This window comes from Phyllobates terribilis, unplaced genomic scaffold, assembly GCF_046119375.1.
Source record: "Phyllobates terribilis strain yellow unplaced genomic scaffold, ASM4611937v1 Scaffold_4__5_contigs__length_816908805, whole genome shotgun sequence".
Taxonomy (NCBI): Eukaryota; Metazoa; Chordata; class Amphibia; order Anura; family Dendrobatidae; genus Phyllobates; species Phyllobates terribilis.
This window is the reverse complement of record NW_027362764.1, coordinates 29,560,240-29,573,225: the sequence shown is the minus strand read 5'-3', so window position 1 is coordinate 29,573,225 and position 12,986 is coordinate 29,560,240.

Here is a 12,986-nt window from a genome sequence, read left to right as displayed (position 1 = left end):
TGGACTGGATGGAATCCTATATGGATTTGGGGAGGGAGACATCGAGGGCCTCAGACTTCGCTGCATTGATTTTAAAATTTGACCATGTAACAAAGTGATCTATTTCAGCCATAACAGCAGGGATGGATATATGTGATTGAGTGATATATACTAGGACATCATCAGCAAATAGAGAGCACTTGTACTCGGTGCCTCCCACCTCAATCCACCTAATATTGGGGTTATGGCGAATTGATGAGAGCAGGTGCTCCGTCACTAGGATGTGTAAGAGAGGGGACAGAGGACATCCCTGCCTTGTCCCATTGGTGATTGTGAAAGGTGATGAAAATGTTCTGACGCACCCCCTGGGCCTTGGGACACCCGGAGCCGGACCCTTTTTGGTGGATGCTGGTGGTTGTAGTCTTTGTGGCGGCGACCCGGTTCCGTGGCTCAGGGCGGTCAAACCAGTGGCGGAACTATTTATGTGGTTTTGATGTTTAAATGTCCGACTACGCCACCCGTGGATTGCGGTCAGAGTGAACCGCCGCTGCAGGGCAGACCGCTGAGGCTGGTGTTGTGGGTGCAGCAGAGCGTAGCATAACTCCCCACGGGAGGAGTATAGCCTCAGGGCAGTGTATGCGGAGGATGGGGGTGATGGTGCAGGGCAGCAGCAGTAACGACACGGAGTCAGTGATGCAGTCCAGGGCCTTTACTCACAGTTCTTATTATCCAGACCACATCTGCAGGTAACGGCTGCCCACGTCGTACTGTGCTCACCAGGTGAGGGGCTCAGACAACTCCCAGATAACTTTGGAGCGCTTCACAGGACCCCCTTTGTGTGTCCTTTGTCTGGCCTTTCTTACCAACACTTCTGTCCGGCTGCCTCGGGCCTCCTCTTGGTAAACTTGGCGCCAGTTTCCCTGACCCTATGTGGTGCCTTCCTAGCGGGTGTAGCGAGGGGCTGCGCCACATAAAATGTCAGAGCCTCCGGTTTCTAGCTGAGGGTCGTTTCCTGCCTCCACTAGTTCGGGGACCGGTCTCCCCGTTTGGCCTGACCCCTCCACGCAGGTGGATTCGGGAGTGCGGTGGCGACTCGCCCGTCCGCACCCCTGGGATCCCTTCATTCCTCGTTCCTGGAGCCTTCTCCGCTCCTCTTCCTTCCTTCTCCCTCTTGCAGGCCTGGGCCTCTGTTACTAGGCCCGCCTCCGGAGCAGAGCTCATGCAGAGCCCCTGCTCCCTGCCACTTCTGCTCAGACTTCTCTGCACTGAACTAAGATGGTGCCCACCTTTTATACTCCCTTCTCAATGCACCCAGGAACTGCTTCCTCCCTGCTCCTGCACTACAGGGTTCCCCTTCCTCAGTGTTCCCTCCCCCCACTCCAGCCAGGGACAGGGACTGTCGTGCCCATCTCAGGGGCATATTGGTCTCCCTGCCCCACGGCAATGTGGTGTAATGCATGCAGGTGTCGGGTCCTGATCCACACTCCATCCTTATCTGAGAGTGAGATATCACACCTCTGGGTGAGGTGCAATACGTCTGTAGCAACCGAGCCCTCAGGGTGCTACAGTTCCATTTATCTTCAGCCTAGGTGACGTATTGTGATACAGGGCCGTGATTTTGACTATAAAAGGGTACCCTAGACCCCTACCCCAAGCTTTTTAAGAGAATCATATATGGCGTGCCAGGAGACTCTATGGAATGCTTTCTCAGCATCCAACGAGAGTATCTACTTACAAATTTTTAACTGCATCTAGCCCAGGAAATACTTTGTGCCTAGTAGCAGTGTCTGCTAGTCAGCGGATTATCCCGGCTGTTAAGCAAGCTACACCACCTGTAGTTTGGACACTTAATTTTTTCAAAGGAAATGCTTCGGGACCACGGGATACTCAGTGAAGAGCATCAGGAGGCACCCCAAGGCATAGGGGCTCGGACTGGCAGTAGGATGCCTTGCGGTGGACAGCCGAGCTCGATCCTTATAAAAGCTTTTTAACTGCAGCAGCTTTAGTGGACGCTATTGGAGCTGGAATTACGCGGCTGCTGGCATGAGACTTGCCCTCCAATAGATCCTTGTAAATGGATTTAAAGTGTATTCATTCAAATTAGAGAGACAATTTAAATTAAAAAACTTAGAGCTGCCTCCACCACAGGGGGGCTCGCTCGACCCACCAGCGGACAGGCACCAGTATTGGGAGAGGGGGGCTGGCCGTCAGGGTTCACCGCGGCTCTGGCACAAACCCGGCGACACGGAGGTGGCACGGGCAGGAGCGGACTGAACGTGTCGGCTTCTCACTTTTTGGATTTTAGAAGGGCATGACATGCCTATATCTGTGTCTCCCCCTCCTTTTACTCCTCCACCTCTTTTCTTTTCGCATGACTATATGTACTTGTCACTTTTCCATGTGTTAGTTGTGTCTTCTGAGCAGTTTGTCAGCTTTTGGACACCTTTGAAGGTGTTTTCTATGTGTTTCTATGTGTTTTTGTTTGCCTGCCATTGGTTTTAACGGTGTTCGAAGGTGTTCGACGAACCGAACCGAACTCGAACACTACGGGGGTGGCTCAACACTATTTACAAGTTACTTCTGCTGTAGGTGATAATTTGCAGAAAGCCAGATGCTGAACTGTCAGCTCTCCTCTTGTGACAAATGGTGGATAAGGGAGGGGTGAAGAGAGGTTTGGGAGAAATGGTTCATATTTTCTTAATATTTCCCTGACAATTACCATGTGTGACTACAACTCCAAGCATGGTCTTAACAATGGTTAGCGATGCATGACCACCGTGAGTTGTTGCTTCACAATCACGAGAGTTTCAGACCTCACTGTTATGATCTGCAACAAGAACTAAGGAAAGAAGGGGAAAGCTTTCCCTACAGTAAGACTAAGCTGAATCCCTACGATGTAGCGGGCTGATTGTTCCTAGCGAACAGACCCGCCTTAGTCCTAGGCTAGTCTGAACAAAGACCTATAGAATAAAGGGAAGAGGTCCCTAAAAGAACTAAGGACTGGAAAAAAATGAGACACCTCCTGAACAGAGAAAGTTGTTGCAGAAAACAAAAGATAAACTGATAAAAAGGTACTAAAGGTCCCAAAGGACCAAGCGAACTGAGAGATATAGGCTCCGAAGCACCTGGCTAGCAAAACAGACAAACAACACTGAAGTCCTGCACAGCCAAAGGGGCAGAGCTGGAATATAAAGGCAGATGGTCACGTAACCGCAAAACACAAGATGGAAAAAAGGAGGGTTCTAACACTCACAGGTGCATCAAGGTGTAATGCTGGTGACAGAACACACCATGACATCCAGTGATGAGTTCTACCATTGGAGTCCTGTCCTTGCTTTTATCCTCCTTCCTGTCCAAACCGTCATGACTTCTTCTCTGCAGTGTTTGCTGCTCAAACATATTCAGCTCTAGACTTAAGTCGACTTTCAACCTTAAAAACTATAATTTGATACCTTTTACTGCCCTCCCAAAAAATAATACACTGTGACCCCATAACACAATGTTCTCCCAGAATGAATGCAGCTGTACCCCCCTAATATTAATTATAATCTCATCTGTGTCCCCCACGTCCTCCGAACAATACTCACCTGTCCCAGGTTCCTCGTTGGCACCAAGCAATGCAGGTCAATCCTCTCCTGCCAAAGACGCCTGCGGGGAAGCAATGTCATCACAATGCCAATGTCCTTGCCCAGGAGCCGGGTCTGGCAGTGGCGGGGGAAAGCGAGGCATCAGCACTTAATAAATCAATTGCATGTGTGTCCTCAGTTGAATGCAGGAGGGGTTACAAGTCTCGCTTCTCCCCAGTTATTTTAGCAACCAATTCAGGAGGGAACAGCCGGATCCCATCCCTGATTATCAAATGCAGCTTTGGTAACATCTGCCCATTTTGCTGACATAAGTGACAGTTTTCAGGACGGGACGTGGATGATGTATAATAAGAGCGATGGTGCCGGTCTCAGTAAGACCCAACATGAGCCATGCAACCTCCACAGACGATAGTGGATCTGGGACCTTCAAGTGCCACTGTCATGTGATGCCCCCCACCTAACAAGCTGGGTAAACCTATTCCTGCCCAGCTAGACATCACAGACACCTACAAAGTCACCGGTAAGAGATGTTCAACTGAAGGGGTAAATAATCTGAGCTTCAAGGTGGTGATGACCACATACAAGTAGCATTGAGTGAAGGAACAACTTCTTGTCCTTCCAACATTCACATCTGAGCTCCAAATTACCTCTGAAGCAATGTCAGGAGAAACTGCACATCCGTAGCTTCATGGACCAGGGATTTCATGACCAAGCAAGAAGCCTGAGATCAGTATGCTCAATGTCAAGTGGCAGCTGGAGATGTGTAAAGTCACTGATAACTGTCAGAACACAACATGTGATCACATGGCAGCTGAGGATACTTTAATGGTTTGAACTAAACATGAGCAATTCGACTCGTGCTGCCCTAGTCCAGATTTAAGACCGGTCCTCTGTGGCAGTCGATCTTCAAATTACTCAGCTTTAGTTTGGACCCTTTATTCCAGTGAAAGTGATGTTTCAGGTGATTTTCCAGAATAAGCCGTCCTGTGTGTGTACATGAGGAATAACGCTACTGCTAACTATTATGTGACTCGTATTCTGCATTTTTCCAAAGTTTTCTCCTCTGCAGACTCTATCTCTAATTTTCAGTTGTCTCTGAGCCAATGGGTAGAGACTAGCTATTATGATGTCTCCTATAAACCACAACACACAGACATGAGGGATTCCTGATTCTCTGCCTCAATGTAGCACATGTTCAGAAGCAGCAGCAGAATGGAGGACTTTATACAGCAGTACTGAGCTGTCTAGCTGTGAATCCAACACTGGGGTGAGAAACACTTCCTAGAAAATGGCAGAATGGATGACATGATATAGCAGTACTGAACAGTGTAGATATGGGGTAAGACAAAACAATTATTAGAAAGCACAAGCATGGATAACATACAGCAGTACTGAGCTGTGTAGCTGTGCATGCAACACTGGGGTGAGAAACACTTACTAGAAAATAGCAGAATGGACAACATGATATAGCAGTACTGTACAGTATAGATATGGGGTAAAACAAAACAATTATTAGAAAGCACAAGCATGGAGAACATTATACAGCAGTACTGAGCTGGGTAGCTGTGCATGCAGCACTGGGGTGAGAAACCCTTCACTAGAAAATGGCAGAATGGACGACATGATATAGCAGTACTGAACAGTGTATATATGGGGTAAAACAAAACAATTATTAGAAAGCACAAGCATGGATAACATACAGCAGTACTGAGCTGTGTAGCTGTGCATGCAGCACTGGGGTGAGAAACACTTAGTAGTAAATGGCAGAATGGAGGACATGATATAGCAGTACTGTACAGTATAGATATGGGGTAAAACAAAACAATTATTAGAAAGCACAAGCATGGAGAACATTATACAGCAGTACTGAGCTGTGTAGCTGTGCATGCAGCACTGGGGTGAGAAACACTTAGTAGTAAATGGCAGAATGGACAACATGATATAGCAGTACTGTACAGTATAGATATGGGGTAAAACAAAACAATTATTAGAAAGCACAAGCATGGAGAACATTATACAGCAGTACTGAGCTGTGTAGCTGTGCATGCAGCACTGGGGTGAGAAACCCTTCACTAGAAAATGGCAGAATGGACGACATGATATAGCAGTACTGAACAGTGTATATATGGGGTAAAACAAAACAATTATTAGAAAGCACAAGCATGGAGAACATTATACAGCAGTACTGAGCTGTGTAGCTGTGTATGCAGCACTGGGGTGAGAAACACTTAGTAGTAAATGGCAGAATGGAGGACATGATATAGCAGTACTGAGCTGTGTAGAGATGGGGTAAGATAAAACAATTATTAGAAAGCAGCAGCATGGAGAACAATATACAGCACTTCTCAGCTATAGAACTGTGAATCCAGCATTGAAGTGGTTGTTGTGATAAAACACTTAATAGAAAGTAGCAGAATGGAGGATGTCATACAACTGTACTGAGTAGTGTTGATGTGAATCCAGCATTAGGATGAGATTAAACACTTACTACTGACGCGCCCCTGGGCCTGTGTCGCGCTGCGTTGCGCACGCGGGAGCTTACCCGGAGCCGGATCTCTTGAGGGTTGTAGTCTCGTGGCGGTGACCCGGTCCGTGCCCAGGGAGTCAAACTGAGCGGCGACGTATCAGCGGTAGATGTTGTACGACTACGCCACCCGTTGAATGCAGCTATGGAGCTGCCGCTGCAGGACAGTCCGCTGAGGCCGGTGGATGGATGGTGCAGCGTAGATGGTATAACCCCCAACGGGAGGGGCATGGCCTCAGGGCAGCAGATGTGGATGATGGGGGTAGCAGGAACCACTCAGAGACGATGCGGTGTAGTTCAGGGTCTTTACTGGTGACAACGATAGACCCTCCCGGAGTACTGGCTAGCGATTGGGGCCTGGTCAGTCCTTGAGCAGATGGGATCTCCCCTGGCCAGGCGGAGTTGTAGGCCTCCCAAACTAACTGTACTCTTCTGGCTACCTTGCTAGAAGCGGATATAAGTAGCCCACGTCCCTGAGTGTACCGTGTGGTGCTCACCCGTATGGCCGGTGACTCGGGGCCTTCTAGTGGCTTCCGCTCCACGGTGGCGGTGCTGGTCCCACGCGTGTGACCGTGCCTTCGGGCTTCTTGGCCAGAGGACCTGAAATCCCCTGCTGGTCGGCTTCTGCTGCTGGGTAAGAGTTAGTCCCCACAGCCTCGGACGCCGGGTCCGGTAAGAAAGCTTCTCAGTCAGGGCGAGCTCTGCAGCTGCCAGCCCCTGACTCGTAGTAGTATTGCTTCTGCTGTTTCTTGTCTCTACTCTCCTTGACTCCAGGCTCAGGCCCCTGGACAGGGCCTGCCTGTGGAGCAGAGCCCATAGAGCAGCTCTGCTCCCTGTCTTCTCCTCTCAGAACTCCCTACCCTGCCTCAGCCCCAGGTTTATATAGGGGAAGTCCTTCCCCTCCCAAGACTGGGCAGGAGGTGTGGCATGCACAGGATCCCTGACCAAAGGACCTCCCACCTGCTCTCAGACGTAATATCTCTATCACTGTGGCAACCAGACCCCTGGGGTGTCACATTCCCCCCTAGTGAAATTTAGTACTCCGGGACTAAACATATTTTTGTAACATAACAAAGTATAAACAATAACATTACAATAAGGAAACGCATAAAGCTGGTCACGGCGTGTCCGTAACCGGGTGCAGTCTTTGAAGAAAGCAAGGTGTCCATTTCACCAAAACAGGGAGACGTAACCAGGTAGGGGTCTGTCCTACCCCGAGTCCTTAACAGTCTTTTAGTCCATCCTGGGTTACGCTCCACTAACTGTACAAAGGATTCCCGGTAAATCCACCAAGGACTCCTATAAATAACTGGAAACACATAATATTTACAAGATATGGCCGCTCTCAGTCCTCGGCCAGTGGGGATAAGGATTGGCTGCTCACAGTCCTCAGCCTGTGGGGAGATGGGATGGCTGCTCACAGTCCTCAGCCTGGTTAAGGATAGGGGACACACGGGAACAGTTCACACTTGTCCCAACGGGGACCATATTTTAATTAGCAACACAAGTACCCCTACGGGTAACTATGTACAGTTCCACTTTACCGTACTTCAGTAACGGCATCCTCCTGCTCCTTCTTGTGTGTAGGCTTCAGACCCGTCCGGGTCCTCTTGGCCTTCCTCGTATTGGTAGTACTGCAGCTCCTCCTCAGTCAGACGGTGTACATGGAGGGCGTACAGTCCTTTGGCACCCTTATGCCGGGTGAAGGTAACCACATCACCCGGATAGAGATCACGTCCGCGGTGCCCGTCCGGGCTGGCATGTTGTGCGAAAAGATCTGCGCCCAGGGGTGGCACTGTGAAGGTTGAGGGCGCCGTAGGGGCGGCAGCGCCCGGGGGTACTCGGCCTTGCGACCAGGCCGGGGGTGCTTTGGAAGTAGAGGGCACTGTTGGAACAGCGGCGCCCTGGTTCACTAGGCCTTGCGACCGGGCCTGGAGAGGGTCGCCGTTGATGACGCCCGGGGTCAGAGAGTGCGACTTTGGGCCTGGGCGCGGGCTGGTGGTGGCGGTGCCCAGGGCTGGAGGGCTCGGCCGCAGGGCTTGTTGCGGGGGCTGGAGCAGGTCGGTGTTCGCAGTGCCCGGGGTCAGCGGCTCCACCAGGGGGCCCGGGAGCAGGCTGACGCTGGCAGCGTCCGGGACAGGGAGACTCCTCTTACCTGCTCCCGCGACCGCTCCTGCGTCACGCGTCTTCTCCCGGCGCTGGTCGGGGCCGGCGACGACTGGGGCACTGCCGATGCTGGGCAGCTTAGTCTGCTGCCGGTCCGCCATCTTGCTGTCCGTTCCTGGTGTCCTCCTCCCCCCTAGTGGACCGTGGCCTACCTTCCGGAGATCCTCTTCCGTAGGCCGCGGCTCCGCAGTCAATCGTCGGGGTAGAGGACCTGGCGTCGCGCTCCTGTGACGTCGGCGTCTGCTGGGCTCCTTCCAGGACCTTACGCAACGTCCGGACGTGAGGCGGGGCTTCAGTTCTCGCGCGCTTTCGGAGTCCACGCCCCTCTTCTTCCCGCGCGGCGTCTCCAAGATGGCGCCGGATGGCGGGAAAACTCCTCGGATGGCGGGAAGAAGGCAGAAGATGGCGCCAGATGGCGGGAAAACTCCTCGGATGGCGGGAAGAAGGCAGAAGATGGCGGGAAAACTCCACGGATGGCGGGAATCTTCACAGATGGCGGGAATCTTCACCACTGGTAAGTTTGAAAAGTCTCTTTTTCAGGCACGCAGTACCCGGTGGTTGCGGGCACGAAATCCTGCCGACTACGCCAAAGTTGACGCGCCCCTGGGCCTGTGTCGCGCTGCGTTGCGCACGCGGGAGCTTACCCGGAGCCGGATCTCTTGAGGGTTGTAGTCTCGTGGCGGTGACCCGGTCCGTGCCCAGGGAGTCAAACTGAGCGGCGACGTATCAGCGGTAGATGTTGTACGACTACGCCACCCGTTGAATGCAGCTATGGAGCTGCCGCTGCAGGACAGTCCGCTGAGGCCGGTGGATGGATGGTGCAGCGTAGATGGTATAACCCCCAACGGGAGGGGCATGGCCTCAGGGCAGCAGATGTGGATGATGGGGGTAGCAGGAACCACTCAGAGACGATGCGGTGTAGTTCAGGGTCTTTACTGGTGACAACGATAGACCCTCCCGGAGTACTGGCTAGCGATTGGGGCCTGGTCAGTCCTTGAGCAGATGGGATCTCCCCTGGCCAGGCGGAGTTGTAGGCCTCCCAAACTAACTGTACTCTTCTGGCTACCTTGCTAGAAGCGGATATAAGTAGCCCACGTCCCTGAGTGTACCGTGTGGTGCTCACCCGTATGGCCGGTGACTCGGGGCCTTCTAGTGGCTTCCGCTCCACGGTGGCGGTGCTGGTCCCACGCGTGTGACCGTGCCTTCGGGCTTCTTGGCCAGAGGACCTGAAATCCCCTGCTGGTCGGCTTCTGCTGCTGGGTAAGAGTTAGTCCCCACAGCCTCGGACGCCGGGTCCGGTAAGAAAGCTTCTCAGTCAGGGCGAGCTCTGCAGCTGCCAGCCCCTGACTCGTAGTAGTATTGCTTCTGCTGTTTCTTGTCTCTACTCTCCTTGACTCCAGGCTCAGGCCCCTGGACAGGGCCTGCCTGTGGAGCAGAGCCCATAGAGCAGCTCTGCTCCCTGTCTTCTCCTCTCAGAACTCCCTACCCTGCCTCAGCCCCAGGTTTATATAGGGGAAGTCCTTCCCCTCCCAAGACTGGGCAGGAGGTGTGGCATGCACAGGATCCCTGACCAAAGGACCTCCCACCTGCTCTCGGACGTAATATCTCTATCACTGTGGCAACCAGACCCCTGGGGTGTCACACTACAAAAGCAGGAAAATGTGAATCTTGTTCCGCCTCTTCTGATCAAAGAGGGTATTATTTCCCACAAAACATCTATAAGCCCCACCTGCAGGTGATACAGAGTTGCTACTCATCTATATAGACTGACTTACACAAAGATGTGGAGAGGAGCCTTTTACATATATTTTGGTCATACCCCTTCCTGGGATAACAAAAGGTAACAAACTCGGAACACCATGGGATATCCCTCTGTTAAGGGGCCAGAGCTGTTTTCTCTATGGTAATGGCAGCTGGTGTATGTAACCCCCCCCGTCACCATCTTTATGGATCTCTAAGATCAATGACCTTCTGTACGTGGGGACAGGATGTCATCATTACATAACAGACGTCATAATTCTTACAAGACTTGATTCTACTGGATGGAAAGTCAACAGACTGATGAACGCGGAGATCATCTTCACCCCATGTCTTGAGACACTTCTTCAGTGTATTGTGTGTTATGTGTATAACATATTATGCAAAGACCAGGGTGTCCTGTCTTGTTTTGGTGCATGTTGGGACCGCCAGGTGATCCCACAGATATCCCACCACTGTCTCCTTTTGGTCACGATCCAGCACTCCACTGCCTCCAATTGTCAGGACAATCACACAATTGACTGATGTTTGATTGATGAGACCATGACCGGCCAAGGCCGCTTATTGTGCGCTTCTCAGTGAAAGTATAATATATACACCTCCGATTCCAACACATGGAATATATATATATACTTTGTTACGGTCAACATTAAGCCCTGCAGTAACCCAAGTAAACTAGCTGCCTCCACCATCATTTATACAGACCGATTGGATGCCCGTTACCAGTAGCGTATGGTCTCACGAAGGCTTCAGGGGTGCGGTTTATAGAGCAAGGTTTATATATTTAATCCAAAAAGTAGGCAGCGTTTATAAAAATATACAAAGATGGTACAAAATGGACAAAACAATACAGCATATACGATTACATAAAGATAACAGGGATAACAAAAGAAAATTACCGTACCTGATGTCATGGAAATGATGCAGATCTTAGCGGAGGGGAGCGCTCTGGTTGAAATATGGAACAATCCATACAGCAAGCTGTATCGTCCAGTACTGAACAATGATTATAATTCAGAATCAGATTTTATTAGATAAACATCACTCCCACATACCTCTCCTCGGTGACCTCAGATGGAGATGGTCCATGGGATGCAGCTCTGGACCCAAAAAATAATGAGATCCCCAACCTTCAGAATATCTGCCCCCCCCACCCCTGGAGGTCCCAGGCGGGAGATATTAATGCCATACTTCCTATCATGATATTAGCGCTCTATAGATAGGAGACATGGCACATCTAATGTTATCCATTGGGCCGATATTAATTTGGGGTTGATGCGCAGACTGCATCGTGATGTAAATGCGTTACATTCGCCACTTCGTCACAACGCTGAAAATATGTCTCCCATAACTATAGGACCTACGCTGGTCAAAAAAAAGAATATTCATAACTGAACTTCGGCTCTAAAGAGTCTGCTTGTAATTCTTTTGAACATATATCCACTACTTTTCACCTCCCAGCCTATTGTACAGACTTTGTCTCTGCGATCCGTTAGATAACCCACTTTAATTACTTGTTCACAGCTGGAGGTCAAAGCTAAACAGGGGTCAGATGTTTAGAGTGTGCGCTCTTGTTCACTTTCAAGTTATGATGAAGCCATGCTTCATTCCTCAATATTAGGGGGAACTGTCTCCTCTCAAGAGATGCTTTAGATATTGGTCTCCTTTTACTATTACAGCTATAACAGTGTAATCAACTTTTTTAGATAAATAGAGAATAAAAAAAGAGGACATTATACATCAATAGAGCAGTGTGGATGTGAATTCAACACTGGGGTGAGATAAAAGACTAACTAGAAATCAGCAGCATAGAGGACATTATACATCAGTACTGAGCAGTGTAGAGGTGAATCTAACACTGGGGTGAGATAAAAGACTAACTAGAAAGCAGCAGCATAGAGGACATTATACATCAGTACTGAGCAGTGTAGAGGTGAATCTAACACTGGGGTGAGATAAATGACTAACTAGAAAGCAGCAGCATAGAGGACATTATACATCAGTACTGAGCAGTGTAGATGTGAATCTAACACTGGGGTGAGATAAATGACTAACTAGAAAGCAGCAGCATAGAGGACATTATACATCAGTACTGAGCAGTGTAGAGGTGAATCTAACACTGGGGTGAGATAAATGACTAACTAGAAAGCAGCAGCATAGAGGACATTATACAACAGTACTGAGCAGTGTAGAGGTGAATCTAACACTGGGGTGAGATAAAAGACTAACTAGAAAGCAGCAGCATAGAGGACATTATACATCAGTACTGAGCAGTGTAGATGTGAATCTAACACTGGGGTGAGATAAATGACTAACTAGAAAGCAGCAGCATAGAGGACATTATACATCAGTACTGAGCAGTGTAGAGGTGAATCTAACACTGGGGTGAGATAAATGACTAACTAGAAAGCAGCAGCATAGAGGACATTATACAACAGTACTGAGCAGTGTAGAGGTGAATCTAACACTGGGGTGAGATAAAAGACTAACTAGAAAGCAGCAGCATAGAGGACATTATACATCAGTACTGAGCAGTGTAGATGTGAATCTAACACTGGGGTGAGATAAATGACTAACTAGAAAGCAGCAGCATAGAGGACATTATACATCAGTACTGAGCAGTGTAGATGTGAATCTAACACTGGGGTGAGATAAATGACTAACTAGAAAGCAGCAGCATAGAGGACATTATACATCAGTACTGAGCAGTGTAGAGGTGAATCTAACACTGGGGTGAGATAAAAGACTAACTAGAAAGCAGCAGCATAGAGGACATTATACATCACTACTGAGCAGTGTAGAGGTGAATCTAACACTGGGGTGAGATAAAAGACTAACTAGAAAGCAGCAGCATAGAGGACATTATACATCAGTACTGAGCAGTGTAGAGGTGAATCTAACACTGGGGTGAGATAAAAGACTAACTAGAAAGCAGCAGCATAGAGGACATTATACATCAGTACTGAGCAGTG